The sequence below is a fragment of the Eurosta solidaginis genome, unplaced genomic scaffold (assembly GCF_040869045.1).
Source record: "Eurosta solidaginis isolate ZX-2024a unplaced genomic scaffold, ASM4086904v1 ctg00000128.1, whole genome shotgun sequence".
Classification (NCBI taxonomy): Eukaryota; Metazoa; Arthropoda; class Insecta; order Diptera; family Tephritidae; genus Eurosta; species Eurosta solidaginis.
The window spans coordinates 869,185-896,936 of NW_027136902.1; the positions used below are offsets into that span (position 1 = coordinate 869,185).

At 38.9% G+C, this 27,752-nt stretch overlaps 1 long non-coding RNA gene across 1 annotated transcript in view; it reads left to right on the forward strand.

Moving 5' to 3' along the window:
- Positions 1-23,614: 23,614 nt before the first annotated feature.
- The window catches only part of LOC137235735 (uncharacterized), a 67,827-nt gene continuing 63,689 nt past the window's right edge, over positions 23,615-27,752 (forward strand). Inside the window, exons 1-2 of the long non-coding RNA XR_010948031.1 lie at positions 23,615-26,487; positions 26,552-26,751. This is a non-coding gene — a long non-coding RNA (uncharacterized lncRNA). The remainder of the gene's footprint in view (positions 26,488-26,551; positions 26,752-27,752) is intronic.

Sequence of the window (27,752 nt, forward strand, 5' to 3'; positions counted from 1 at the left end):
TTATTGCAACCATCTTGCGGTTTTTTTAGGTTAGTATTGATTCTTAGTGTAATGCTGATTCCTAAAAAGGCGGAGTATTTTACTTTATCGGAATTGTGCCTACCAAAAGTAACTCAATGTACGAAAGTTATTGCACGCTATTTATAAAATATTGTCGCTCTTATTCTACCTCTCCCTATACATCTCCCTCATTTTTGCATCTCTCCTTCTTTTTCACATCTCTCCCTTTTCCTTCCTTGCCCCTCATAATGAAAACAAACGTAGTATAAAAACTAAATAAAAAATTTTCGGTGTGGAGCTGTGGGCATTTAACTTTATCGGAATTATGGCTACCATAAGTGAAGTATTAAAATTATTGCAGGCTTTTATAAAATATTGTCCTTCTCCGTCTTCCAATCCCCCTCACTTTTCCTCTCCTTCTCATTCCACTCAGAAAGCCCCTCCAACTCCCTCTATATTCCTCTTCCCTATCCCTCTAACTCTCCCACTCTCTCTTCCTTTCTCTCACAAAATGGATTGGATAAAATGTTCTAACTTCAGGGACGTTATGCACACCAATCAATTATTTTCCCCTCATATCTTCACGAAAGGAAGGACACATCATCTCTCTAAACTATGATTATTACAATATAAAGAATTCATTTTATTAGCACATTTCTAAATTGATGATCAATAAATATTTCAGCAAGAGCTCACCGTTGGCCAATTTAGTGACTGAACTGCGTATGTCGATTACGCAACTGCGCGCATGCGCATATTATTTTCGAATTGTCCTTTTAAAAACTTAGTTCCCTTTCGAGAACAGCCAAATTGTACACCATTCAAATTAAGTGAGATATGCACTCATGTACACAAGGAAGAAACTTCGCAAATGCAGAATAAATGCTGCCGATTTCATTCAAACGACAAATGTCAATTGACAGTTGGAAGCTGCTACTTTTTTTGTTAATACCGTTTACATTTCAATAGCTTAACTAATATGCCATGTTTTTACGGCTTCCAAAGCACACAAAAGCCATATACTAAATTGCATATTTTATGTTTTCTATTAGAAACGGCAAACCTTTGATAGTAGACCCGGTGACGCACATTCGAGCTGCAGGCAGAAGTAGTAGATATCAAATGTGTCGTGTGAAAGATATTATCGTGTATTAAAGTTGATGGAGCCATGATTATTTGTAGAAAATGGTTTCACACTTATTGGATTGTGTAAAAACTCTGTAGTCATTACTTCGCCGGCTGGTTACTGTCGAATTGTAATGTTCGTTAACTGATGCTATTTGTAATTGTGTGAGAAGTGAATGTGATGTTCCCGTTGGGATAAGTTGGTGTCATGAATTCGCTGGAGCAATGAATACATACACTCGGCAATGAGTATATTAAACACTGCAAGCTTAGAAGCCAACGTTAAAAGTGATTCAATTTATGCTTTTCTTTTAATACAGGATATATTAATCCTAGGATTTATTAATGCTAACTAAAAGCTCTATTATCTGCTTATCTTAATTTGAAAAAATCTAACTATATTTGGGGTGGTTATTTCACTTCTCAACTATTTTCAGTCTCGATTTATGTAGCCTATTTTTAACTGAATCCCGTAAAAAAGGCATGTTTTAGTAAGCTTTTTTAGCGATTGATATTTTTTCTCCAGAACTGTCTCTCAAGATGCAGGCTCTCGGGTACATGATTGGAGTATTCTCTCTTTCCTGTAGGAACGGTTCTCCCTCGACGAGTCGCGTGCCAATTAACTCTTATTTAGGAATTCTATACAACCTATTTCTCTTTCCTACGTGGAAGGGTGCAATAAGTCCCTGATGATGCTCGGGAAGACTATTTCAAGATACTCTGCTCAGTTGGAATAACGTGAATCCCTAGAATCTTTCTAATGTACACTCATTTTTCGGATTTCCTAAGATTGGCAGGAATCGGCGGCTTTCGTCTTCTAAGCGCACTTATTGAAAAGATATAGACCTTCCTAACGTGTAACGAGGAGACACTTACGAGTAATGAATGTATGCATGTTGGGGCCTTTATTGACATCCGATTTGAAAGGACCCTAATAACAGTGGTAGTCGAATTGACTCTGCTATAATATATATGAAGATTGCTGAGTGATAGAATTGTATGACAAAATCGAGGAGAGCAACGGGTCAGAGGAACGGACAAAAACTTTACGCTGCTTGAGGACGTTCTTCCAACCTCTCTTTTGGTAATAGTCATGAAAGACCTGTTTTAGAGCCTGAGGGTAAGAGCTGTCAGTAGAGGAAGGAGCCTTGAACTTGGTGCCAGAGTCGGTGTAACATCAACTTTTTCAAGTGTTTCTGACCGAAACCAGGGATTATAATTGACTAAAGTTCTTCTATCAATGGTAATTGGAGTACCGACAGTGCGCCTCAATATTTTTGACAATTGCAAATAAATATTGATTTTGTGAATTCTTGAGTGACTTAACTAGAACTGTCTTTCTGCAGCTAAATACACAGCAGTACCAGCTTTACATTGGTCACCCTCCTGCGGGCTAGGGGCCAAGAATTTACCCGCGGTTGGTATAGCGATCGTAAAAGGCGATCACAATACCATGGCTGACCAATCTATGGGTGAAGTTTACTTGAAAGGGAGCAGAGTGGACGCAGTGTCCGCCTGTGTGGCCCTATCAAGATCGTTATAAAAAATGTACCGCGGGGAGCAGGATAGCCCAGTTGTGATCTGATAGAATGTATCGCATGATGCTTGTATTCAGGTATCGACTCCTACCTTGAGGATCCGCATGAATCGCGGGGTCTGTTCAAATCGTATTTTGGTTTTTCCTTAAAACGATGTATTCACTTTCGTGAAAGTTGACAATAAAGCATACTTAATGAAGCTGTGGTGTCTCTTCTTCGTTGGAGTTGGCAAGAAAGTATTCCCTTCGGAGTAATGCGGTCGCTTAAATCTTCGAATCAGACAATAAAGCATGCGGTCTTCTTCGGTGGAAAGTTGTCATATAGTTTACTCTTGTTCCGTCCACAAGGGTAAACTGCGTCAATACTAACCTATGAATGAATATTTCAAAGACTCTTCTGCGGAATGTCAAAGAAAAGGTTCATCACATCCCAAAATTGTGAATGGAGTTAAAACAGATGATTACAAGTTGGGAGACTGCTTAGAAGTAAAAGCAGATGCCTTTCTTTTGTTAATTACAGTTAATTATTGTAAGAGTGGGTTTGTGCCCACCCTTCTTTTTGAAATGTTTGAAACTGCGTTAGGCTATGCTGAACGGTGACGGTAAACGTGCTAGTACCTGTGATTAATGAAGATGTATCTTAAGAGTAAATGAGGGTAGTACCTGTGACTATTCATGTAGCCCGGAATATGTTATTTACGGCGAATAGTAAGTTCAACTTCATAGATGACGCCGAAGTAATTATTCAAAGCGAAGGGGCATTTTTGATCGTGATGTGTCGGAAAGGTTTGTCACACTCCCTTTGTTGTGAAGTAGGTTATGTTTTATTATTATTCCTGGTACTCAGAAAGGGTTGTTCACATCCCCTAATACTTGTATTGAAATTGTGGAATTGTATCATGGGTCTGATGAGCCCTAGCATCAGAACATATTACAGTGAAATATTTGTGCTTTATATGGATCGGTATTGAAATGCAAAGTAGAGTTGCCTTACAACCGGATGCCATTATCCTTAAAATGGTTGGAGCTTAGATAGACTCCACGTCACACCAAGGTAAGAACTTGTGATTGAAACATCCGATTATAAGCTAATTTGGTACCAATGATTCGGCTATGAAGTGTTGAGGAAGGCAACATGGAGCCGATAGTTGAGCCACTAATCATGCAATTAGATCCGTTTTAGAAGCCGTGGGGTTAGGTCTACCAAAGACAGGTACTCACGTAAAATATTCATCGTTATTTGCTTTGGTCTGCGTATAGTGGAGCTTTGTAAACAAGCAAAATTTTACATAATTTTAGTGGCGACGTCACTACAAAAATTACACGTTTAAAATCTTTTATTATAATTTTGTTGATATTTGGCTCGGAACTGTGGACGGTGTGGAAGTAAAATAGAATTGCTTATAGGAGCAAAGGATTAAAAACTTCTCCCAAATAACCACTATTTCGTAAACTTCGTTTAGCCAAAGTTGCTCTGAATGATCCTTAGGGAATTTCCACATAAGCATTTTTGCGTTTTCTTTTCCTCTACCAGGTCATCCCACTATAAATTTTATACACTATAGTTGATAAATTGAGCATAAGCCTATTATTAGCATTATGGGGCATCGAGCTTCGCATTAAAGACATTTCAGTAAAGTTTTAACTACAAGACAATCACAACTTCTTCTATTTTATTTAAACACTTTAAAAAACGCATTCCCCTGCATTGCACTGCCCCAAAATGGGTTCTGGTGACAGCTTTTGGAGCTTCTGTGACCCATAGCTTTAGGCTGTCGAACGCAACTAGTCATCAATACATTTCGATCGCCGTTCCAGTGTAAGCGGCCAATGCAGTAAACTCGCATACAAATGTAAATATCTCAGTACGCGTATATAGCATATCCTTACTCTCGCATACCCGTTTTGGTGGTTAACCAAATATTTATTTTTATACTCAGTTGAGCAGAGCTCACAGAGTATATTGAGTTTGATTGGATAACGGTTGGTTGTACATATATAAAGGAATCGAGATAGATATAGACTTCCATATATCAAAATAATCAGGATCGAAAAAAAATTTGATTGAGCCATGTCCGTCCGTCCGTCCGTCCGTCCGTCCGTTAACACGATAACTTGAGTAAATTTTGAGGTATCTTGATGAAATTTGGTATGTAGGTTCCTGAGCACTCATCTCAGATCGCTATTTAAAATGAACGATATCGGACTATAACCACGCCCACTTTTTCGATATGGAAATTTCGAAAAACCGAAAAAGTGCGATAATTCATTACAAAAGACAGCTAAAGCGACGAATCTTGGTAGATGAGTTGAATTTATGACGTAGAATAGAAAATTAGTAAAATTTTGGACAATGGGCGTGGCACCGCCCACTTTTAAAAGAAGGTAATTTAAAAGTTTTGCAAGCTGTAATTTGGCAGTCGTTGAAGATATCATGATGAAATTTGGCAGGAACGTTACTCCTATTACTATATGTACGCTTAATAAAAATTAGCAAAATCGGAGAAGGATCACGCCCACTTTTAAAAAAAAATTTTTTTAAAGTAAAATTTTTACAAAAAATTTAATATCTTTACAGTATATAAGTAAATTATGTCAACATTCAACTCCAGTAATGATATGGTGCAACAAAATACAAAAATAAAAGAAAATTTCAAAATGGGCGTGGCTCCGCCCTTTTTCATTTAATTTGTCTAGGGTACTTTTAACGCCATAAGTCGAACAAAAATTAACCAATCCCTTTGAAATTTGGTAGGGGCATAGATTTTATGACGTTAACTGATTTCTGTGAAAATGGCCGAAATCGGTTGATGCCACGCCCAGTTTTTATACACAGTCGTCCGTCTGTCCTTCCGCATGGCCGTTAACACGATAACTTGAGCAAAAATCGACATATCTTTAATGAACTTAGTTCACGTGCTTACTTGAGCTCACTTTATCTTGGTATGAAAAATGAACGAAATCCGACTATGACCACGCCCACTTTTTCGATATCGAAAATTACGAAAAAAGAAAAAAATGCCATAATTCTATACCAAATACGAAAAAAGGGATGAAACATGGTAAGGTAATTGGATTGTTTTATTGACGCGAAATATAACTTAAGAAAAAACTTTATAAAATGGTTGTGACACCTACCATATTAAGTAGAAGAAAATGAAAAAGTTCTGCAGGGCGAAATAAAAAACCCTTAAAATCTTGGCAGGTATTACATATATAAATAAATTAGCGGTATCCAACAGATGATGTTCTGGGTCACCCTGTTCTACATTTTGGTCGATATCTGGAAAACGCCTTCACACCACTCCCTTTTAAAACTCTCATTAATACCTTTAATTTGATACCTATATCGTACAAACTCATACTAGAGTCACCCCTGGTCCACCTTTATGGCGATATCTCGAAAAGGCGTCCACCTATAGAACTAAACCCGACGCTCTTTTAAAATACTCATTAACACTTTTCATTTGATACCCATATCGTACAAACATATTCTAAAGTCACCCCTGGTCCACCTTTATGGCGATATCTCGAAAAGGCGAACACCTATAGAACGAAGGCTCACTCCCTTTTAAAAATACTCATTAGCACCTTTCATTTGATACCCATATCGTACAAACAAAGTCTAGAGTCCCCCTGGTCCACCTTTATTACGATACCTCGAAAAGGCGTCCACCTATAGAACTAAGGCGCACTCCCTTTTAAAATACTCATTAACTCCTTTCGTTTGATACCCATATTGCACAAACGAATTCTAGAGTCACCCCTGGCCCACCTTTATGGCGATATCTCGAAACGGCGTCCACATATGGAACTAAGGATTACTCCCTTTTAAAATACTCATTAACACCTTTATTTTGATACTCATATTGTACAAACAAATTCTAGGGCCACCCCTGCTCAACCTTTTTAGCGATATCTCGAAACGGCGTCCACCTATGGAACTAAGGATTACTCCCTTTTAAAATACTCATTAACACCTTTCTTTTGATACCCATAATGTACAAACAAATTCTAGGGTCACCCCTGGTCCACCTTTATGGCGATATCTCGAAAATACGACCACCTATACAACAACCACCACTCCCTTTTAAAACTCTCATTAACTCCTTTCGTTTGATACCGATATTGCACAAACGAATTCTAGAGTCACCCCTGGTCCACCTTTATGGCGATATTTCGAAACGGCGTCCACCTATAGAACTAAGGCCCACTCCCTTTTAAAATACTCATTCACACCTTTCGTTTGATGCCCATATTGTACAAACAAATTCTAGGGTCACGCCTGGTCCACTTTTATGGCGATATCTCGAAACGGCGTCCGCCTATGGAACTAAGGATTACTCACTTTTAAAATACTCATTAACACCTTTCTTTTGATACCCATATTGTACAAACAAATTCTAGGGTCACCCCTGGTCCACCTTTATGGCGATATCTCGAAATGGCGTCCACCTGTACAACAACCACCACTCCCTTTCAAAAACCTCATTAATACCTTTAATTTGATACCCATATCGTACAAACACATTCTAGAGTCACCACTGGTCCACCTTTATGGCGATATTTCGAAACGGCGTCCACCTATAGAACTAAGGCCCACTCCCTTTTAAAATACTCATTAACACCTTTCGTTTGATACCCATATTGTACAAACAAATTCTAGGGTCACCCCTGGTCTACCTTTATGGCGATATCTCGAAAATACGACCACCTATACAACAACCACCACTCCCTTTTAAAACTCTCATTAACACCTTTCGTTTGATGCCCACATTGTACAAACAAATTCTAGGGTCACCCCTGGTCCACCTTTATGGCGATATCTCGAAATGGCGTCCACCTGTACAACAACCACCACTCCCTTTCAAAAACCTCATTAATACCTTTAATTTGATACCCATATCGTACAAACACATTCTAGAGTCACCACTGGTCCACCTTTGTGGCGATATCTCGAAACGGCGTCCACCTATGGAACTAAGGATTACTCCCTTTTAAAATACTCATTAGCACCTTTCATTTGATACCCATAACGTACAAACGCATTCTAGAGTCAACCCTGATCCACCTTTATGGCTATATCCCTAAATGGCGTCCACCTATAGAACTATGGCCCACTCCCTCATAAAATAATCTTTAATGCCTTTCATTTGAGACACATGTCATACAAACACTTTCCAGGGTTACCCTCGGTTCATTTTCCTACATGGTTATTTTCCCTTATGTTGCCACCATAGCTCTCAACTGAGTATGTAATGTTCGGTTACACCCGAACTTAACCTTCCTTACTTGTTTAATTTTGAATTTAGAAAAAATTTAACTTTATTTTTTAAAAGATGTTTTTTTCATACTTCCAATATTTTCATTTTGAAATATTATACAAAATAAAATGATTTAAAAATTATTTATAAAAACAAAGTATATATAACTAAAGTAGATAACCCTATATTTACCCCCCTCCAGTGAAACGAAAATTTTATTTTTTAAATATTAATTTACAGTGTATAGTACTTACTGTAAGAATTTTGTGTTGTAGTTTGGAAAACATTTGAATTGTATGTTAATTGCGTTAAAAGTGTATGTTAGTATTGATGTAAGTACCCAATCTTTTAATGATTTGATGTACTTGATAACTGATTTTTAGTTGTTGTTATTGTTTACTTGTTGTTATTGTTACTGGTTGTGTTATTTCTATGTTGTTTGAGAAATATTGTTATTAATCTTGATGTGATTGAAGAACCTAGGATGAGGTTGAATAATAGTAGATTGCAACTGTGTATGCACAATTACTCAAAAATTAAGACTTGTATTATGCAGAATGTATATTCAGTATATAATTGTACTCTGCATAATGTATGCCCAAGTTGTTGATAAGGAATGAAAAGTTGATTCCTTTAATTGTTTGAGGGTAAAATTGTCATTGATTTATGTTATGTTAGTGAGCATAAATTGGGTTTGTTATATGATTTTAATTTCAATATGAAAAATTGATATGTCAATAAAAATTATTTGAAGAAATCTTTTGAGATTTTTTAAAATTGGTTATAGTATTTAGTTTGATTTAAAAAGTTTTAAGTTGTTTGTTATTTTTAATTGGAAATGAGATTGGTAAAATATGAATTTGAGTTTATATGTCTGTTGCTGTAAATTTACTTACATGTGTAAATGATATAAATTTTTGAACTGGAGGAAAAGTGTATATAATTAAAATATATTTTATGTAATTATAAAGTAGAACAATCTAATAATTAAACTATTTTATTCTTCTATTATTTCACGATTATATGAAATATAATATTTTTAAATAAAATTTTTATATAAAGTTATATAATCCATTAAAAATATATATATTTTTGTAGATGATAAATTCATAAAAAGAAAATGGTTGACTAGTAGTGAAATTATTGATCTTTCATTGGTTTTATTTTTAAAATTGCACCATTTAATACTTTAATAACTGATGTCAATCTTAAATTGTTTTTTATGTGTATGTAAAATTGCTCTTCCCTCGCGAAGGGCAGACATCTTGCCGCGATGCGAGGGCTTAGTCGCTGACCACGGGACTATGCCACCCAGTAGGATGCAGGTTCACATGGATCTCCTGCGGTGGCCTAGTCCTGGGGTGAGCGATGACCAAGATCTGTCCCCTCCCAATCCAGGGTGTTATGCGGCACCGTGCCCATTGGATGTGTTACGTTACTGTCTGTTTTTGTGGTAAGGGACGGTGGCAATCAGGCATGCTTGCGAGCCCTGGCTAGCTCGTCGGTTAGGGGGGTCTTTTCCACCGCCCTCACCTTCAGTACCCGTAAACAAATATAGAGGGATTCATGCCTGTGTGTACATATAGAGATAGGGTGAGAAATAGACAAGGTGATAGGAGAGTGAAGGCCCGTCCAGGTCAGGTGGAGTCTACCCTCCCTCTTCTACATATGGAATGTAGCCTTGGGCTTCGCTATGACTCCTTATCCCGAGCGGAGCCCCCTTAGCCTGACACTAGTCCGTCCGTCAAAAGTCTAAAAAGTCCCTAATTACCCTCACATTCGTCCTTGTTAGTCGACATACCCACGCCCCCTCTTCCGCACCTGCGCAACGCCTACACCAAACGAAAGGGGAATCCTATCTACTCATGGCGGTAATTCAACCCATTAACCCAAAGAAGATACCGAAGAATTAGAAATAATCCAAATCGATTTTTTTTTTTTTTGAACGTTATAAACGCATTTCTTAATGTATATTTCAGATAATAACCAAATCCAAAAAAAAAAACAATTTAATGGTTCTTAAGCCTATGTGCCTAAACCTCTAAGAATTATATAACGAAGAATTCAACTCAAATTTCATGTTTAGGCTTAAACTAGCTGAAAGGTATTTTCTAACTTTTCTCCAATTGTTACCAAAATCTATCTGTAATATGTGCCTTACTTCAAAGAAAAACGGCTACTTTAACATTAAATTTCAAGATAGAAATGTAAAGATACCCGCAAAAAAAGTGTGTAAAAAGAATTATATTTGCGATTCTTATTGCCTGTTCATTTACTTGGTTCTATAGCCACGGCCGCTGCTGTAGGCTTCTCCCAATCCAACCTACTTCCTCTCCCTTTCCTCAAGCAGTTTCAAAAAAAAATAGAAAACCAAAGCAAAGAATATACATACGCACGCAGCAAAGACGCGTGTACTAAATAGGTAAACATGGTATATTGTTGTCTTGCACTTACCGCTTTATCCCTCGATGAGGCGCCGCATCTCGGAGAGCCGTGCTGAAAAGTTAGAATAAAACACTTATGTATTTACCTAACGATGGATAAGGACAGATATTAAAGAGATCTGCCTTCCAATGCCTAACGAGATGAATTATAGAGAGGAGCTACTTTGGATGAGTTTCCGCTTTTAGTCACGCGGTCATGGGCTGAAACGCCGTAGCCCAATTACGGGGTCAAAAAAAAACAAGTATTTAACTTGGTTCCGGAACCATGCAAATAATAAATTGTAGGTGATTAACTAAGCAAATAGTAGTAAAGTAGATCGTGATAACAAATTATAAATATTTGCCCAGTGGAATGAGCTTTCTGGCTTAAAGAAGTGTTTTACAAAATTCATATATATACATATATATATATGTATAGCTATGTATACATGTATATTTATATAAACTGCGATTTAAAAGCTACTTTTAATTAATTTGTTGGTTTGCTCCTTAACGCCTATATATTTTTTTGTTTTTTTTTCTTGCTTTGAGCTGTGCTAAGCTACAAGGCTTTGCCGTTGGTGCAACTAACAAGTAGAAATCTAAATTCAAAACTCGCCAAAAGTAAGAGAAGGCTATCTCAAAAATCAAATTTATCGGGTTGAGTTCACAAACGATTTGTGTAAAAAAAATGTATGAAAAAAAAAAATCAACCGAAAGTTTAGTTAGTGCAAAGATAAAATCAGACCCCAACCGTGGAATTGCCCCCAGACTAAATTCTCCTTGCAAAAATACAATAAATTCGCTGGCGCATATAACAAAAAATTATACACATATACATAAAATATACAGCAGTTATATAAAAAAAACAAAGCGCTGCCAGTCTCTCCGTCCTCTCTGTGGATGTTGTGGTTTTCGCTGCCTTTGTCTTTCCTTCTCCGGCTTATTGGTGGTTGATTTTCCATCCGACTGCTCAAAATAACATTGCGCTAGGTTTTTATTTCTACGATGTTTCCTCTATGCGGATTTGCCGTCGGCTTTGACGCAATTAACTTAACACCAAACTTCTTGGGTGGATGCGGTCCAGGGATAACCCCGCCGGGTGGGGACCTGTTATAGAAATAGAACAAAACCTTACTAAAAATTCTATTTGTTTGTATTTATTAATTCTATTTATTTGTATTTTATACTGTGTGTGTGTATGTATATGTGGCTACGTAGATGTGTGTCTTATTTATTCGCATTAATTATTTCATACTTTTATTTATTTAATTAATTTATTTATTTATTTAATTTATGGTATGACAGTGGTTATAAATTTAATTTATTTGGAAAATGGACAATACTATTTCTTTTTTTTTTTTTTAATTTATTTTGGTGTAATTTATTTTATAAAAATAGCAGTATTTTTATAAAACTTGATTTGCTTAGGGTTTTATTTGTTTAATGTTTTCTTTGGTTTTGGGTTTTATTTAATTTTGGGTTTTATCACATTTTATATTTTATTAAATTGTAGATTTTATTTCATTTTTTTAGGTTTTATAAATTTTTAGATTTTATTCAATTTTAGGGTATATATAAAATTTTAAATTTTATAGTTTTTTTTCTGATTTTATTAAATTTTAGATTTTATTACATTTCAGGATAATTTAATTGGAGATTTTATTAAATTTTAGGTGTCATAAAATTTTAAGTTTAATTAATTAGATGCTAGATTTCTTGGATTTTTGGTTTTTATTAAATTTTTGATTTAATTTAATTTTAGGTTTAATTAAATTTTGGATTTATTACATGTTTGGTTTTTATTAAATTTTTGACTTAATTTAATTTTAGGTTTGATTAAATTTTGGATTTATTAGATTTCTGGTTTTTATTAAATTTTCGATTTACTTTCATTTTAGATTTAATTAAATTTTAGTTTATTTATTTATTGTAGGTTTAATTTAGTTTTAGGATTTATGTATTTTTATGCTTTTATTAAATTTGGAATTTTATTAAATTTTTTGATTTTATTCAACGTTAGGTTTTAATTAATGTTAGCTTTTATCACATTTTCGCTTTTTACTGAATTTTGGGTTTTATTAACATTTTAAGTTTAAGTAAATTTTAGATTTAATTTGATTTTATATCTTTATTAAATTTTAGGGTAATTTAATTGTAAATTTTATTAACTTTTAGGTTTTATAAAATTTTTATATTTTATATTTCAATTGATTTAAACAACCTGTACTTTTAACTTACCTTAAAGCTTGTTGCAGGTCCGTTTTGAGTGTACCGGTGGCCGGTTCCGTAAACTTGCGGTCACTTGCAGTACAAAAAAAATTCGGCTATTCTTCCACTTTATAAAAAAAAACTTTTTTTTTTTTTTTATATTTTCACGCACTAGTTATATGTAAGACGTCCTTTTCGGTCTTGGACACTTCGATCATTAATTTATATTTTATTGCGGCTATTAAGCGCAGCCATCGCCAAAGTAGAAAGGCAGGTTTCCCTCGCCCGTTTTTCACTCATCACCCGAAGGAATAACCTATACATTCTTGCCGCTAAACGTTATTCACAGATACATACATGCCTACACAGCCACTAAAACCGACACCTACAAGCTATCTATATAGACATTCACGCTTTCACAAGGGAAAATACTTTCCATGCATACATACATTCACACACACGAAGTAGGGTTTGACATGGTTGTGCACTAGGCATTGGCAACTGGTTTGACTGTTCGATGTTGCTTTATATGTTCGAGGATGGGCCGATTTGGTTTGACGTGTTTCCTAGGGCTCTGATAAATTTATGTTGCATCCACTACCACAGGCTGTCGTTACAGGCTCGCAGTCGTCGAGGTTGCCCGCAACTTGGAACGTGTGCGTAAAAAAATTATAAACACAGCCTGTAGCCTATTTTCCTAACCAAACGTGTGGCTTCGACCCATGCCCCAAAGCCGGGCTTCATAATTTTACCTAATATGGTTGCCTTAGCATTGCTCACAAAATTTCGAAAGTAGCTACGTGTACACCATGCACTTAAATTATTTCGATTCACTACGTGCTATATCACATACTAGGTCAGTAAATATGTATATCACAGATAAAAGCCCAAATCTATATCACAGGTTTCTGACTATAACTAAACTAAAGAGAATAATGCAGTAAGAAAGTCGGTCAAAGTTAATAAAAAAAATCAAAAAAATAGGAATAAATAAACAACTGAAAATAAATCAAGCAAAAAAAAAGTGATTTAAGGGATTGTCAAGTGAATATGTATCTACATCTACATCAATAAAAAAAATCGCCTCAATAATTACATTGTGGTTAGATACAATTCATTCCTACTGGTGTAGTTCGTCCAAAAAGGTACAGATAACATTAATCACAATGAACCTACATACATAGTAACGAACATCGCAACATGCACTAAACATTTACCTAAACAGCAAACATATCTTTAGCGTGGTATACGCCGATTTTCTTGCCATTGGAATCACCAAGCTCGTACATGGAGTTCCCTATCGCCCGTAACACTACGCACTTGACTTGTTTTGGGGCAAGTTTCGCGTTGTAATAGTCAATTTGAGAGCTTTGCTTGAAATTTCGGCGGTATACCACTTGTCCTATCTGAAACCTTATGTCCTTACTCCTTGTATTATAAACTTTCTGACTTCTTTCATGCGCTAGTTTTAATTCTTTCATGATCTTTTCGCGAATATGTTGCAATCGGTCTGTCCCTGCCTCCACTTGGAAATCTACATTTTTCACGGAATGAAGTTTTCGACAAATTTCGTAAGACGCCGCGTGTTGCATCATCGGCAGGCCGAAAATTGCATAGTAAGGAGAACAGTTGATGGATGCATGCACCGCACTACGGAGAGCAAATGCTGCATCGCTGATGCATTTGTCCCAATTACGCCGATTCTCATTTACGAAGGACCTAATTATCTGAAGAACTGATCTATTAACTCTTTCGGCGGCGTTGCCCTGTGGTGAATAAAATGCTGTCCTTATATGCTTTGTTCCATATTTTTCCAAGAACTTTGAAAATAACTCAGAAACAAATTGCTTCCCATTATCCGAGTGGAGGTACTCAGGGACACCAAAGACATGAAAGACGTCGCGCTCTAAAAACTTTATTACCTCCGCGGAAGTCGCATTTTTCATTGATTTCAGAAACACAAATTTTGAAAAGTGATCAAGACATACAAACACATAAACATTGCCATCACGAGTACGTGGGTATGGACCCATGAAATCTATAAACACACGTTGAAACGGCCGTTCGGTGATGTGCTGTTTTCCCATCATTGGCTTATGAAAATTATTACGATTTTTATTCCCCTTACAAATATCACATTCTTTAACAAATTTGTGTACATCAGTCACCATCCCTGGCCAGTAGTATTTCTCGCGGATTCGTGCTAGGGTTTTGTGGATACCTCCGTGGCCAACAGATGGCGAACTGTGGGCGCGTTCCACTAACCCCGCTCTCAATCCCAACGGAACCCAGAGTTTCCACGTCTGGTCCGATTTGAGTCCGTCTCCCCGGTCAAATTGCGTTCGTCGATAAACGTAACCGTCCGAGGTACACAGGTCAGGTAGTCTGTCTTTGTTTCCGTCAACAATCTTTAGGAGTTCCAAGTATTCGTCCGATTTAAAGCAAGGTGAGTTCAGGCAGACTTCGACATTCCTTTCACTCAAGCCTAGTTCGTCCATATTCATCCTCGACAAGGTGTCGGGCACTACATTTTGCGAACCTTTCCGGTGTTGGATGTCGAAGTCATACCCTTGAAGTTTTAGGCTCCATCGTGCCAGTCTGCCTGATAAGTCCTTTTGGTTCATCAGCCACTTAAGGCTGGCATGGTCAGTAATTATGGTGAACGGAAGCCCTTCTACGTAGGGTCTGAATCGTTTTACACTAACGATAGCAGCATAACACTCAAGTTCGGTGATGCTATAATTCTTTTGAGCTTTATTGAGCTTAGCGGAAACGTATGCTATGGGTCGTTCGTTGCCGTCCTCGTCTAACTGAAACAAAACCCCACCCACTCCGTTCGTCGACGCGTCACATTGGATGTAAAAATGTTTACAAAAGTCCGGATGGGTCAGTACAGGGGCAGTAATCAGGCTTTGTTTTAGTCGGGTAAAGGACTTTCGTGCGTCTTCGGTCATTGTAAATCGCTTAATCTTGTCCTTTTGGAGGCAGTCGTGCAGCGGCGCTGCGATTGTCGCGTAGTCCTGGATAAATCTTCGGTACCAGCCGGACATCCCGAGGAACCGTCGTAATTGCTTCGGCGTTTTGGGTTCCGGAAAGTCCCTCACCGCTGCTACTTTGTTGGCATCAGTACGAATGCATCCGTCTCCCACTACATATCCTAGGTATCGGACCTCCTTATAGCAAAACTTGCTTTTCTCGACATTAATTGTTAGTTTTGCTTCTCGCAAACACCGAGCGACCTTTTCTAACAAAGACAAATGAGACAAGAAATCCTCCGAACACACTAACAAATCCTCTAAATACACAAAAACACATTCACGTAAAGAAGCGGGTATAACTTTGTCCATTAATCTGCACATTCTTTGTGCAGCATTACAAAGACCGAAGGGCATTACAGTAAAATGGTAAAGGGGTCTTCCTGGCACAGTAAAAGCGGTCTTTTCCCTGGACTTTTGCTCCAGTGGTATTTGCCAAAATGCATCTTTAAGATCTATCGCGGAAATAAAACGTGTGTTTTGCAAACGGCTAAGAATCCCGTCGATGTGGGGAAGAGGGTATGCATCCTTCACCGTGCGTTCATTAACTTTTCTCGCATCTAGACAGAGCCTATTTTTTGTTCCTTTAATTACTAACGATACGGGAGAACTCCAACTACTATTACTCTCTTCTATCACTCCCATATCTATCATTCTGTCTAATTCCTGGTACACAAGCTTCTGTATCGCCGGCGAGATCGGGTAATGTCTCTGCTTAACGGGTAAGTTTTCATTAACGACCTCAATGATGTGTTCCTCTACATCTGTACGCCCTAAACCTAACATCGCAAAAGATGGAAACTTCGCTTTCACCTTTTCCAACGCTTTACTCTCATCCAGCGTCAACGTGTGCTGCACGGCATCAAAGGACAAGTCCCCTTCGGCGGGCATGAGTTCTGCAACGCCAACCTGTCCCGAACGCAACATAGCCCTCCTACTCACCACGTTCAAGTCAAACACCTGCCAAAAGTCGATACCAAGATACACTTCCTGTTGCAACCCCGGGACAATCAGAAACTCCAATTCCTTACACATTCCATCCCAATGCACGGGAAGGGTGATTACTCCCACAACTGGCGTTTCTCCACCGTTCGCGGTACGAATGTTTTGCCCACTTATCGGGAGTATTAAGTTTTCTTTGCCCTCTAATAGTCTTTGACAATTTTTTCCTGAACAGCTAGCCCCCGCACCCGAATCCAAAAGAGCTACCGCGTCACGGCCACCAATGGTTGTTTGGGCAAAGATCCTATTGTCTCCCTTAACCGTTACTATCGTTGAGATAATTTTATTACAAATCCTCTTAATTCTTTTTGCCTTTTCTCTCATCTTTCTTATTTTCCCAAAGTTTCGTTTCTTTTTCTCTAGTATTATTTCCTCACAAAAAATTCTCCTACGTGCTGCTTCATAATCAATTTTCCTTTGGTGCAAACTTTTTAAATCGGTTTTCACTCCAGATCCTACTTCCTCTGTACCACCAACAGTTCTATCCCTTTTCAAAACCCTGTATTCCGGTTGGTTTCCGGTTGTGCCTGTTCCTGGCTGGAGGTCGCGGAAATCTCCGCCAGTGTGGAGTTTCCCTTCCCGGGCTTAAAAACACAAAAAGACGTGGCACTGCCACAAGCAAAACAAACCATACTGTGAAAACGAGACTTACACCTATTTTCTTTCAACGCCTCCGACGGATTCATGACAAAGTAATTCACAGGCATACCACACGTAACACATAACATTAAGTGGAATGGAGACGTACAGAAGGAGTTAACAGTGGGTTTGGGACCGGTCGTGGAGTTAGTTCCAACAGACACACCACCAGCAGTGGAAAAAGGCCCAGGATTATTACTGTTAAGTGGCTGATTAAACCCTAGTCTCGGTTTGGCTGGCTGTTCGAGTGCCTCGACGAGCTTCCCCCCATCTACTTCAGCCTCAACTTGTGCTGCGGGAAATACCATCTCGTTCACTGCCCTTGCCGACCTACTCCTATTCTCCTTGATTAGACGTTCTGCACGCCGACACTCCGTCTTTAGATCGGCCAAGGTATCCATTTTTGCTGCGAACGTTAAATTTGCCAAATAAGGCTTTAAATTCCCCTTAATGACGCCCACCAGCTCCTTTTCCGGGATTTTCTGCTTTAGCCTGAACGTCAAGTCGTGGACCTCGCCATAAAAATCATCAAAACTCTCTTGACCTGACTGCTTCCTCTCCATGATTTCCCTGATTATCTCGTAATCAGACTCAGCGGTTTTAAAGTGGGCCAACAGCTCTGCCTTGAGCTCGAAGTAGCCAAAAGCAGGGTCGTCGGCATGATCCTCAAGAACCTGCCAGTACCACTTAAGCGCGGAGCCTGTCACGAGATAATGGAAATCAGTGAAGAGACGATTGTAGGAGATGTCATACTGAGCCCTTAACTTCTCTATTCTAAATAAAAAGCTTTCCACGGTGATCCCCTTAGCAGACCCATCGAACTTGACGTGCCACTTGTCTAGGTCGACCTTCCTCCAATGTGGGTGCGAGGGCTCCCCATTTTTGCCCTGACCCGTAGCAGCGTCGGCATTATTTCTGTTTTGGCCCCTATCTCTCCCCCCTTGCGGAGTGGATGCGTTAGCGGCTTGCTGGTTCAGCGCTTGAGCCGAAACTTCTAAGTCCCCCATACGATTGCTAAGGTGCGAAACGTCGGTCCTCAGGTCACGAACCGCGTTCATGTACTGCGCCATAACTTGGTTTTGTGTAGCCATCACCTCCATCATCCGCTCTAGCTGTTCGGTGCCGGCGGCAGTTGCACTTGGTCCGTTTCCTGAGGCCTTCGAACTACCAGCTCCCGAATTCACTGGCTGTCCATCTTGCCCGGCATCCGCTCCTCCGGTAACTCCTGGTGTTCCGGTTTCTGGAATATTTAATAGTTGCTCTATCTTTGTAGAAAAACTTAGGCTGTTATTAGATTCGTTGATGGCCACTTGGTTGATGATCGACACTGTAGAACGTCTATTTGTATCGCTCTCACTCGTTCCGAAAATTCTGGCTGCACACCGATTAAAAAGGTCGGTAGGTACAAACTCAACTGGGAATGGTATTCCCGTATCTATTTGATTAAACAGGGATCCTGCCACCTGATTCGCTAGCTGCCTAGTCACACTCCTGGTGATACGCCTATCAGTACCAAACAATCCCAACCCACCAGTAACTCTATCTGGGTGGTCTCCCTCCTCCATTCACTCACACAAACACACGAGCGAGGGAAATTTGGCACACCTGGGTTCACAAGCCGAACTTATCAACACCGAAATTGGTTGGTTTGGTGCAAAACGAAATAAAACAACGTTGCACCGATCGCTACGAAAGGTGAATCGAAACCTTAGAAAAGATGTTCGACTATGTATCAAATACAGTGATGAAAACAAATTACTAGTTTGCAAACTTCGCAACTAAATAAGATCTTTCAAAGGTATCTAAAATAAATTCAGTACATTACATTCGAAGGCAAATCGTGCAAAAAAAACTTCAAAAAAAAAAAAAATTCCAATCGAATTTGAAGACAAAATAATTCAATAAGATTAAAAAAAAACAACAAAAGAAAAATATAACAACTAGGTATAAATCTAAAAATTCAAAAATTCAAAAATTCCAAACGTTTGCGAACAAAAAAAAAAATATATATAAAAGAAATACAATGAAAAGAGAAGAAAAAAAGGAATATTCCAAGATTTACTTATAAATAATGTATATATGTGTACTAATTCCAGTTAAACTTAATTTTATACAGATTTCAATAAAAAAATAAAAAAAATAAAAATACCATTAAAACTAAGTGTAGCCTAATTATGATCTACTTTGGAAACTTTGCCAAACTTTAAAAAGTGCGGAAGTGACAAAAATAACTTGATTCATTTCCGAATATTAAACTATGGAAATACCGAAATTAGTTTCAATGGCTAGATGGGTTTAAATGTGCCTGTGAACGGCAGAGTTTTCTTCAAATTCAAAAAAAATTAAAAAGATAATAAATTCTTTTTTTTTTTTTTTTGTGAAATTTCGTATAAAGAAAATCAACACGTAGTTAATTCCGTTTTTATTGCAAAGAAAATAAAACTAATCAACAATCAAAAAAAAAAAAACAATCCAGATCAATAATGTGAACTAATTAAATACCTGTGTGTTTAGCATGTGCCGAAAAATTATTCATATATTTATTTCAAAAAAAGATATCCATATGTATTTATATAAATTTAATAATATAAATGTGCATGGGGGTATTTTCCAATCAATAATATACGTATTTCTAAAATTTATATACGTGTGGTTCTACGTACGTAGCGTGTATGTTTAAAAGAAGTTCAACTTGGTCCTCTTCTTATACAAAAAAAATTGAAACGAAATGTGCATAAAAAAATCCTTTGGTGTATTTACGGCGTTGCACCTTAGCAAGGTCGTAGTGGGTATGCTGAGTCCGTATGGTTTGTTGCCATCCGTCCCAAGTCCCAGTCAGCTAAGTTTCCCCCAGTGTCGAATGCGGCACAACAGTGTTCGATTCCTGAGTCCGAATCTGGTAGCCACATTCTCCCATTACCCATTACACCTCTTACCCCCATTGTGCCGACTCACTGCAAACCTCACGTGCACGCAATGCTGGACTGCATCCACGGTAGCTTGAGCAGTGTCCGACTAAGCAAAAACAAAACTCTCAATATAATCCCCCTTTTAGTACCAGTAAGGCATTAGGATTCCACTTGCAAAAACGTCGAAGCTTTGGCAAGGTACTCCCAATGCCAGACAGATATACCCCCCCTTTTTCGTTATAGCAGCACTAACAGTTTTGACTGATCCAAACTGCGTTGCTACCATAACCCTAACAAGTCAAAAAAAAAAAAAAAAAAAAGATAGGAAGGGAAGTATTAGATAGATAGCAAATGAAATAGACTTAGAGGTAGAGATGAAAGAAGCTATTCAAGGAGACGATAAGTAAAAAGAACGAGAAACATAAAATCATGCTAAACGAAATGAAAAGATTTGGGCTATAACGTTGGGCGCCATTGTTACGTTACTGTCTGTTTTTGTGGTAAGGGACGGTGGCAAGCAGGCATGCTTGCGAGCCCTGGCTAGCTCGTCGGTTAGGGGGGTCTTTTCCACCGTCCTCACCTTCAGTACCCGTAAACAAATATAGAGGGATTCATGCCTGTGTGTACATATAGAGATAGGGTGAGAAATAGACAACGTGATAGGAGAGTGAAGGCCCGTCCAGGTCAGGTGGAGTCTACCCTCCCTCTTCTACATATGGAATGTAGCCTTGGGCTTCGCTATGACTCCTTATCCCGAGCGGAGCCCCCTTAGCCTGACACTAGTCCGTCCGTCAAAAGTCTAAAAAGTCCCTAATTACCCTCACATTCGTCCTTGTTAGTCGACATACCCACGCCCCCTCTTCCGCACCTGCGCAACGCCTACACCAAACGAAAGGGGAATCCTATCTACTCATGGCGGTACTTCAACCCATTAACCCAAAGAAGATACCGAAGAATTAGAAATAATCCAAATCGATTTTTTTTTTTTTTTGAACGTTATAAACGCATTTCTTAATGTATATTTCAGATAATAACCAAATCCAAAAAAAAAACAATTTAATGGTTCTTAAGCCTATGTGCCTAAACCTCTAAGAATTATATAACGAAGAATTCAACTCAAATTTCATGTTTAGGCTTAAACTAGCTGAAAGGTATTTTCTAACTTTTCTCCAATTGTTACCAAAATCTATCTGTAATATGTGCCTTACTTCAAAGAAAAACGGCTACTTTAACATTACATTTCAAGATAGAAATGTAAAGATACCCGCAAAAAAAGTGTGTAAAAAGAATTATATTTGCGATTCTTATTGCCTGTTCATTTACTTGGTTCTATAGCCACGGCCGCTGCTGTAGGCTTCTCCCAATCCAACCTACTTCCTCTCCCTTTCCTCAAGCAGTTTCAAAAAAAAATAGAAAACCAAAGCAAAGAATATACATACGCACGCAGCAAAGATGCGTGTACTAAATAGGTAAACATGGTATATTGTTGTCTTGCACTTACCGCTTTATCCCTCGATGAGGCGCCGCATCTCGGAGAGCCGTGCTGAAAAGTTACAATAAAACACTTATGTATTTACCTAACGATGGATAAGGACAGATATTAAAGAGATCTGCCTTCCAATGCCTAACGAGATGAATTATAGAGAGGAGCTACTTTGGATGAGTTTCCGCTTTTAGTCACGCGGTCATGGGCTGAAACGCCGTAGCCCAATTACGGGGTCAAAAAAAACAAGTATTTAACTTGGTTCCGGAACCATGTAAATAATAAATTGTAGGTGATTAACTAAGCAAATAGTAGTAAAGTAGATCGTGATAACAAATTATAAATATTTGCCCAGTGGAATGAGCTTTCTGGCTTAAAGAAGTGTTTTACAAAATTCATATATATACATATATATATATGTATAGCTATGTATACATGTATATTTATATAAACTGCGATTTAAAAGCTACTTTTAATTAATTTGTTGGTTTGCTCCTTAACGCCTATATATTTTTTTGTTTTTTTTTTCTTGCTTTGAGCTGTGCTAAGCTACAAGGCCTTGCCGTTGGTGCAACTAACAAGTAGAAATCTAAATTCAAAACTCGCCAAAAGTAAGAGAAGGCTATCTCAAAAATCAAATTTATCGGGTTGAGTTCACAAACGATTTGTGTAAAAAAAATGTATGAAAAAAAAAAATCAACCGAAAGTTTAGTTAGTGCAAAGATAAAATCAGACCCCAATCGTGGAATTGCCCCCAGACTAAATTCTCCTTGCAAAAATACAATAAATTCGCTGGCTCATATAACAAAAAATTATACACATATACATAAAATATACAGCAGTTATATAAAAAAAACAAAGCCCTGCCAGTCTCTCCGTCCTCTCTGTGGATGTTGTGGTTTTCGCTGCCTTTGTCTTTCCTTCTCCGGCTTATTGGTGGTTGATTTTCCATCCGACTGCTCAAAATAACATTGCGCTAGGTTTTTATTTCTACGATGTTTCCTCTATGCGGATTTGCCGTCGGCTTTGACGCAATTAACTTAACACCAAACTTCTTGGGTGGATGCGGTCCAGGGATAACCCCGCCGGGTGGGGACCTGTTATAGAAATAGAACAAAACCTTACTAAAAATTCTATTTGTTTGTATTTATTAATTCTATTTATTTGTATTTTATACTGTGTGTATGTATATGTGGCTACGTAGATGTGTGTCTTATTTATTCGCATTAATTATTTCATACTTTTATTTATTTAATTAATTTATTTATTTATTTAATTTATGGTATGACAGTGGTTATAAATTTAATTTATTTGGAAAATGGACAATACTATTTCTTTTTTTTTTTTTTTAATTTATTTTGGTGTAATTTATTTTATAAAAATAGCAGTATTTTTATAAAACTTGATTTGCTTAGGGTTTTATTTGTTTAATGTTTTCTTTGGTTTTGGGTTTTATTTAATTTTGGGTTTTATCACATTTTATATTTTATTAAATTGTAGATTTTATTTCATTTTTTTAGGTTTTATAAATTTTTAGATTTTATTCAATTTTAGGGTATATATAAAATTTCAATTTTATAGTTTTTTTTCTGATTTTATTAAATTTTAGATTTTATTACATTTCAGGATAATTTAATTGGAGATTTTATTAAATTTTAGGTGTTATAAAATTTTAAGTTTAATTAATTAGATGCTAGATTTCTTGGATTTTTGGTTTTTATTAAATTTTTGATTTAATTTAATTTTAGGTTTAATTAAATTTTGGATTTATTACATGTTTGGTTTTTATTAAATTTTTGACTTAATTTAATTTTAGGTTTGATTAAATTTTGGATTTATTAGATTTCTGGTTTTTATTAAATTTTCGATTTACTTTCATTTTAGATTTAATTAAATTTTAGTTTATTTATTTATTGTAGGTTTAATTTAGTTTTAGGATTTATGTATTTTTATGCTTTTATTAAATTTGGAATTTTATTAAATTTTTTGATTTTATTCAACGTTAGGTTTTAATTAATGTTAGCTTTTATCACATTTTCGCTTTTTACTGAATTTTGGGTTTTATTAACATTTTTAGGTTTAAGTAAATTTTAGATTTAATTTGATCTTATATCTTTATTAAATTTTAGGGTAATTTAATTGTAAATTTTATTAACTTTTAGGTTTTATAAAATTTTTATATTTTATATTTCAATTGATTTAAACAACCTGTACTTTTAACTTACCTTAAAGCTTGTTGCAGGTCCGTTTTGAGTGTACCGGTGGCCGGTTCCGTAAACTTGCGGTCACTTGCAGTACAAAAAAAAATTCGGCTATTCTTCCACTTTATAAAAAAAAACTTTTTTTTTTTTTTTTATATTTTCACGCACTAGTTATATGTAAGACGTCCTTTTCGGTCTTGGACACTTCGATCATTAATTTATATTTTATTTCGGCTATTAAGCGCAGCCATCGCCAAAGTAGAAAGGCAGGTTTCCCTCGCCCGTTTTTCACTCATCACCCGAAGGAATAACCTATACATTCTTGCCGCTAAACGTTATTCAAAGATACATACATGCCTAAACAGCCACTAAAACCGACACCTACAAGCTATCTATATAGACATTCACGCTTTCACAAGGGAAAATACTTTCCATGCATACATACATTCACACACACGAAGTAGGGTTTGACATGGTTGTGCACTAGGCATTGGCAACTGGTTTGACTGTTCGATGTTGCTTTATATGTTCGAGGATGGGCCGATTTGGTTTGACGTGTTTCCTAGGGCTCTGATAAATTTATGTTGCATCCACTACCACAGGCTGTCGTTACGGATGGTTTGCAGCCGGGAGGTTAATCTGGCTGTATTTGTACGGAGCCTCTCTGACACCGGGCCGCCTCAGAGAGTAAAAATGGTCTTACCGCGGTAAGGGGCTCTGCCGCGGCGGACGACACTTTTCCCCCTTTCAATAAGGTGACCCTAAGCTGGCCTCGTCTAGCAAGGGGTCGTACGAACAAGATGAACAACAAAAATAAAAAAAAACAAGCAAATGATAATCCGTTCTCCTCCACAGGGAGAAGGACAACAGCATTGGCATCCATATGCCCTAGTGAACGAGGGAGGGCTACCAATGCTACCAACGCTAAAGTGAAGAGCGACTTGGTGGGGGCGGCAATAGTATGGCGGCGAAGGGAGTTGCGCTGGTAACGGCGAACTCTGACGCGCCTGCTGTTGTCGGACACCGACCAAGCACCGGAACGGCAACCTTTTTTCCCACGGCTGTGGCAGGGGTCTCTGGACCTGGCCATTCCGAGCCAAGGGAAAACGGGGCCGCAACAGCTACTTTAACCGGGGGAGCGACTGCGTTGGAAACGACGGGTCGGCTCCCCATGGACGACAAGAGGGCAACCTCAGTCAACACAGTCTTAGGTGATCGGACGGGGGCAAGCACCAGTATGGCGGCGAAGGTAGTTGCGCTGGCAACGGCGAACACTGACGCGCCTGCTGATGCTGGGCGCCCGTCTGACGCCGGTATGGCGACTGTTCTCCCCACGGCTGTGACAGGGGTCCCACGATCTGGTCACACTGAGCCAAAGGAGAAAGGAGCCATAATGAAGACATCATCCGGGGGTACGACCGCGAGGGCAACTACGGGTCGGACCCCTTCTCAAGAAGATTCCCACAAGGGATCGTTCCACAGGAACAAAAGAAGGGCTGCAAAAGTCCTGTCAAGGTATGAGGGTGTTCCGCTGGAAACGCTGTCAGAGAACGCCAGGAATTCGGTGGAAAGGGCGCGAGCTCTACTGCCGAATTTTCGGGGTTCTCTGCCAACAAGCGCAACCCCATATAAATGTCAAAGGTCCGATGAGGATATCAAACCACCGCCGAAAAGGCACCAGAATCACCCCGCGGTAGCCAAACCCAGCTTTGCCGAGGTAGCCAAGGGCCGGATCCTTATAGGAATCCTGGACCGAGGGAATGACCGTGGTGCAATCCCTAAAGACCAGTGGCCGTACGTCCGGAATGAAATCGGCAACGCCGTTCTCGACGTGCTGATGGAGTCTCCGGGTAGTCCGCCGCGAGGTTCTGATGCAGGATGGTACCAGGGCCAAATCAAGGTACTCGCTTGCGAGGACGCAAGGTCTGTTGCGCTGTACAAGGCAGCAGCCGCAAAGCTGGGACAAGTCTATCCCGGGGCGATTATCGAGGTCGTTGACTGGAAGGACATTCCGGCTCTGCCAAGGGCCAGGGCATGGGTTCCAGCGGTTCCAGCAGAACCTGAGAGAATTCTCAGGATGCTGCAACTGATGAACCCGGTTCTCCCAACGCAGGACTGGAGTGTCATCCAAGTCGAGGACGCTGTAGGACCTAGGAGACAGGTCGTGTTAGCCCTGAATAAGGAAGCTCTCGAGCCCCTTAGACGGAGCAAAGGAAGAGTGTTTTACGGCCTCGGGGAGGTCGTAATTCACGTATACCGCGGGGATGCACAGCGCGCATCCCTTTCGAGTGCCTCTTTGGACACGGACATTGAGGCACCCGAAGTGGAAGCGGAAATTTCCGACGCCGAAAGCCTGGTTTCCGCCACGTCAAATTGCGCAGGGGCTCTGGGCAATTTGTCGATGGAGGATGCTTTGCTGGATAGCGACGCAGAGGATCCCAACATCACGGTGATGGAGGCAGGGGAGTCTGAGCAAGCTCATGCTAAAGTTGCTCCAGATAAACCTGCACAAAAGTAAGGCAGCCTCGGCTGCTCTCATCAGTTGCCTTTCTAAAGGCGACGTCGAAGTGGTCCTTATCCAAGAACCCTGGGTGAACAACTCAAGGATTTGCGGATTGGGGGCCACTGGGTTTAAGCTCATCCGAGCTGCAGATGAAGGTAAAGTGAGAACATGCATTTTAGTAAAGTCTGAGCTAAATATCTTTCTCTTGCCTAATTATAGCAATGGTGACGTCAGTTTGTCAAGCGGAGGCACCCAATTAACGCTAGCCTCCGTTTATATGCCGTACGACGCAGAGGAACCTCCTTCGCAAAAGACGGTAAAGGATCTGGTGGCCGACTCAAGCAAAGGCCATCTGTTAATTGGGACAGACGCAAACGCCCACCACGTGCAGTGGGGTAGTTCCGACATAAACACTCGGGGTGAGTCACTTTTTGAGTACCTTTTAACAACTAACCTTGTAGTTTGCAATGTAGGTAATGAACCAACTTTTATTACTAAAAACCGTAGAGAGGTTATTGACCTCACTATTTGTAGCGAAAGCGTTTATGGGTGGGTTAAAAAATGGCGTGTTCTTGAGGAACATTCTTTTTCAGACCACCGCTATATTGAAGTAATGTTAGAGTTCTTCGTCGATCAGCCCATTGCGAGACGTAACCCACGTAATACAAACTGGGAACTACATAATGAGCTGTTAGCAAGAGAACTACCAGAACTGCCCCCACAAAGCCTCTCATCAACGATGGAGCTAGAGGGTCTGGTAGAAACCTTCACATCGGCTTTCTCAAAAGCCTTAGAACAGGCCTGTCCATTGGCAAAACCGCGCGGTAAGCGTAAACCTCACTGGTGGTCCCATGATCTGGACCTACTTCGTAAATCCTGTAGAGAACAGTTTAACAAAGCCAAATTCTTTGATAACGGGTCACAATGGCTAGAATACAAGGACAAACTAAGAACCTACAAAAAAATCCTGAGACAAGCGAAGAGAACTTCATGGAGAAACTTCTGCACTGGAGTCGAAAGTGTCGTGGACACATCCAGGCTACGGTGCGTGCTTTCTAAGACGCAAACAGCTATTAGCTTTCTGCGGAGACCGAATGGTACCTGGACCAGCACAGAAGGGGAAACTCTAGAGCTGCTCCTGGACACACATTTCCAGGGAAATATGACAAACGCACCGGAAGTACCTGCAGCAAACCAAGCTGTGAATATACCCATCACTGAGGAGAGAGTGAGGAGGGCAGTCAAAAATTTTAAACCTTTTAAGGCTGCTGGACCAGACGGGATTGTACCCGCTCAACTTATCTACTCTTTGGAGGTATCAGTCAACTGGCTGCGGCACATATATACCGCTTGTTTGGCTATGAACTATATTCCGTGTGCATGGAGGAGCGCCACGGTCATATTCATTCCTAAGGCAGGC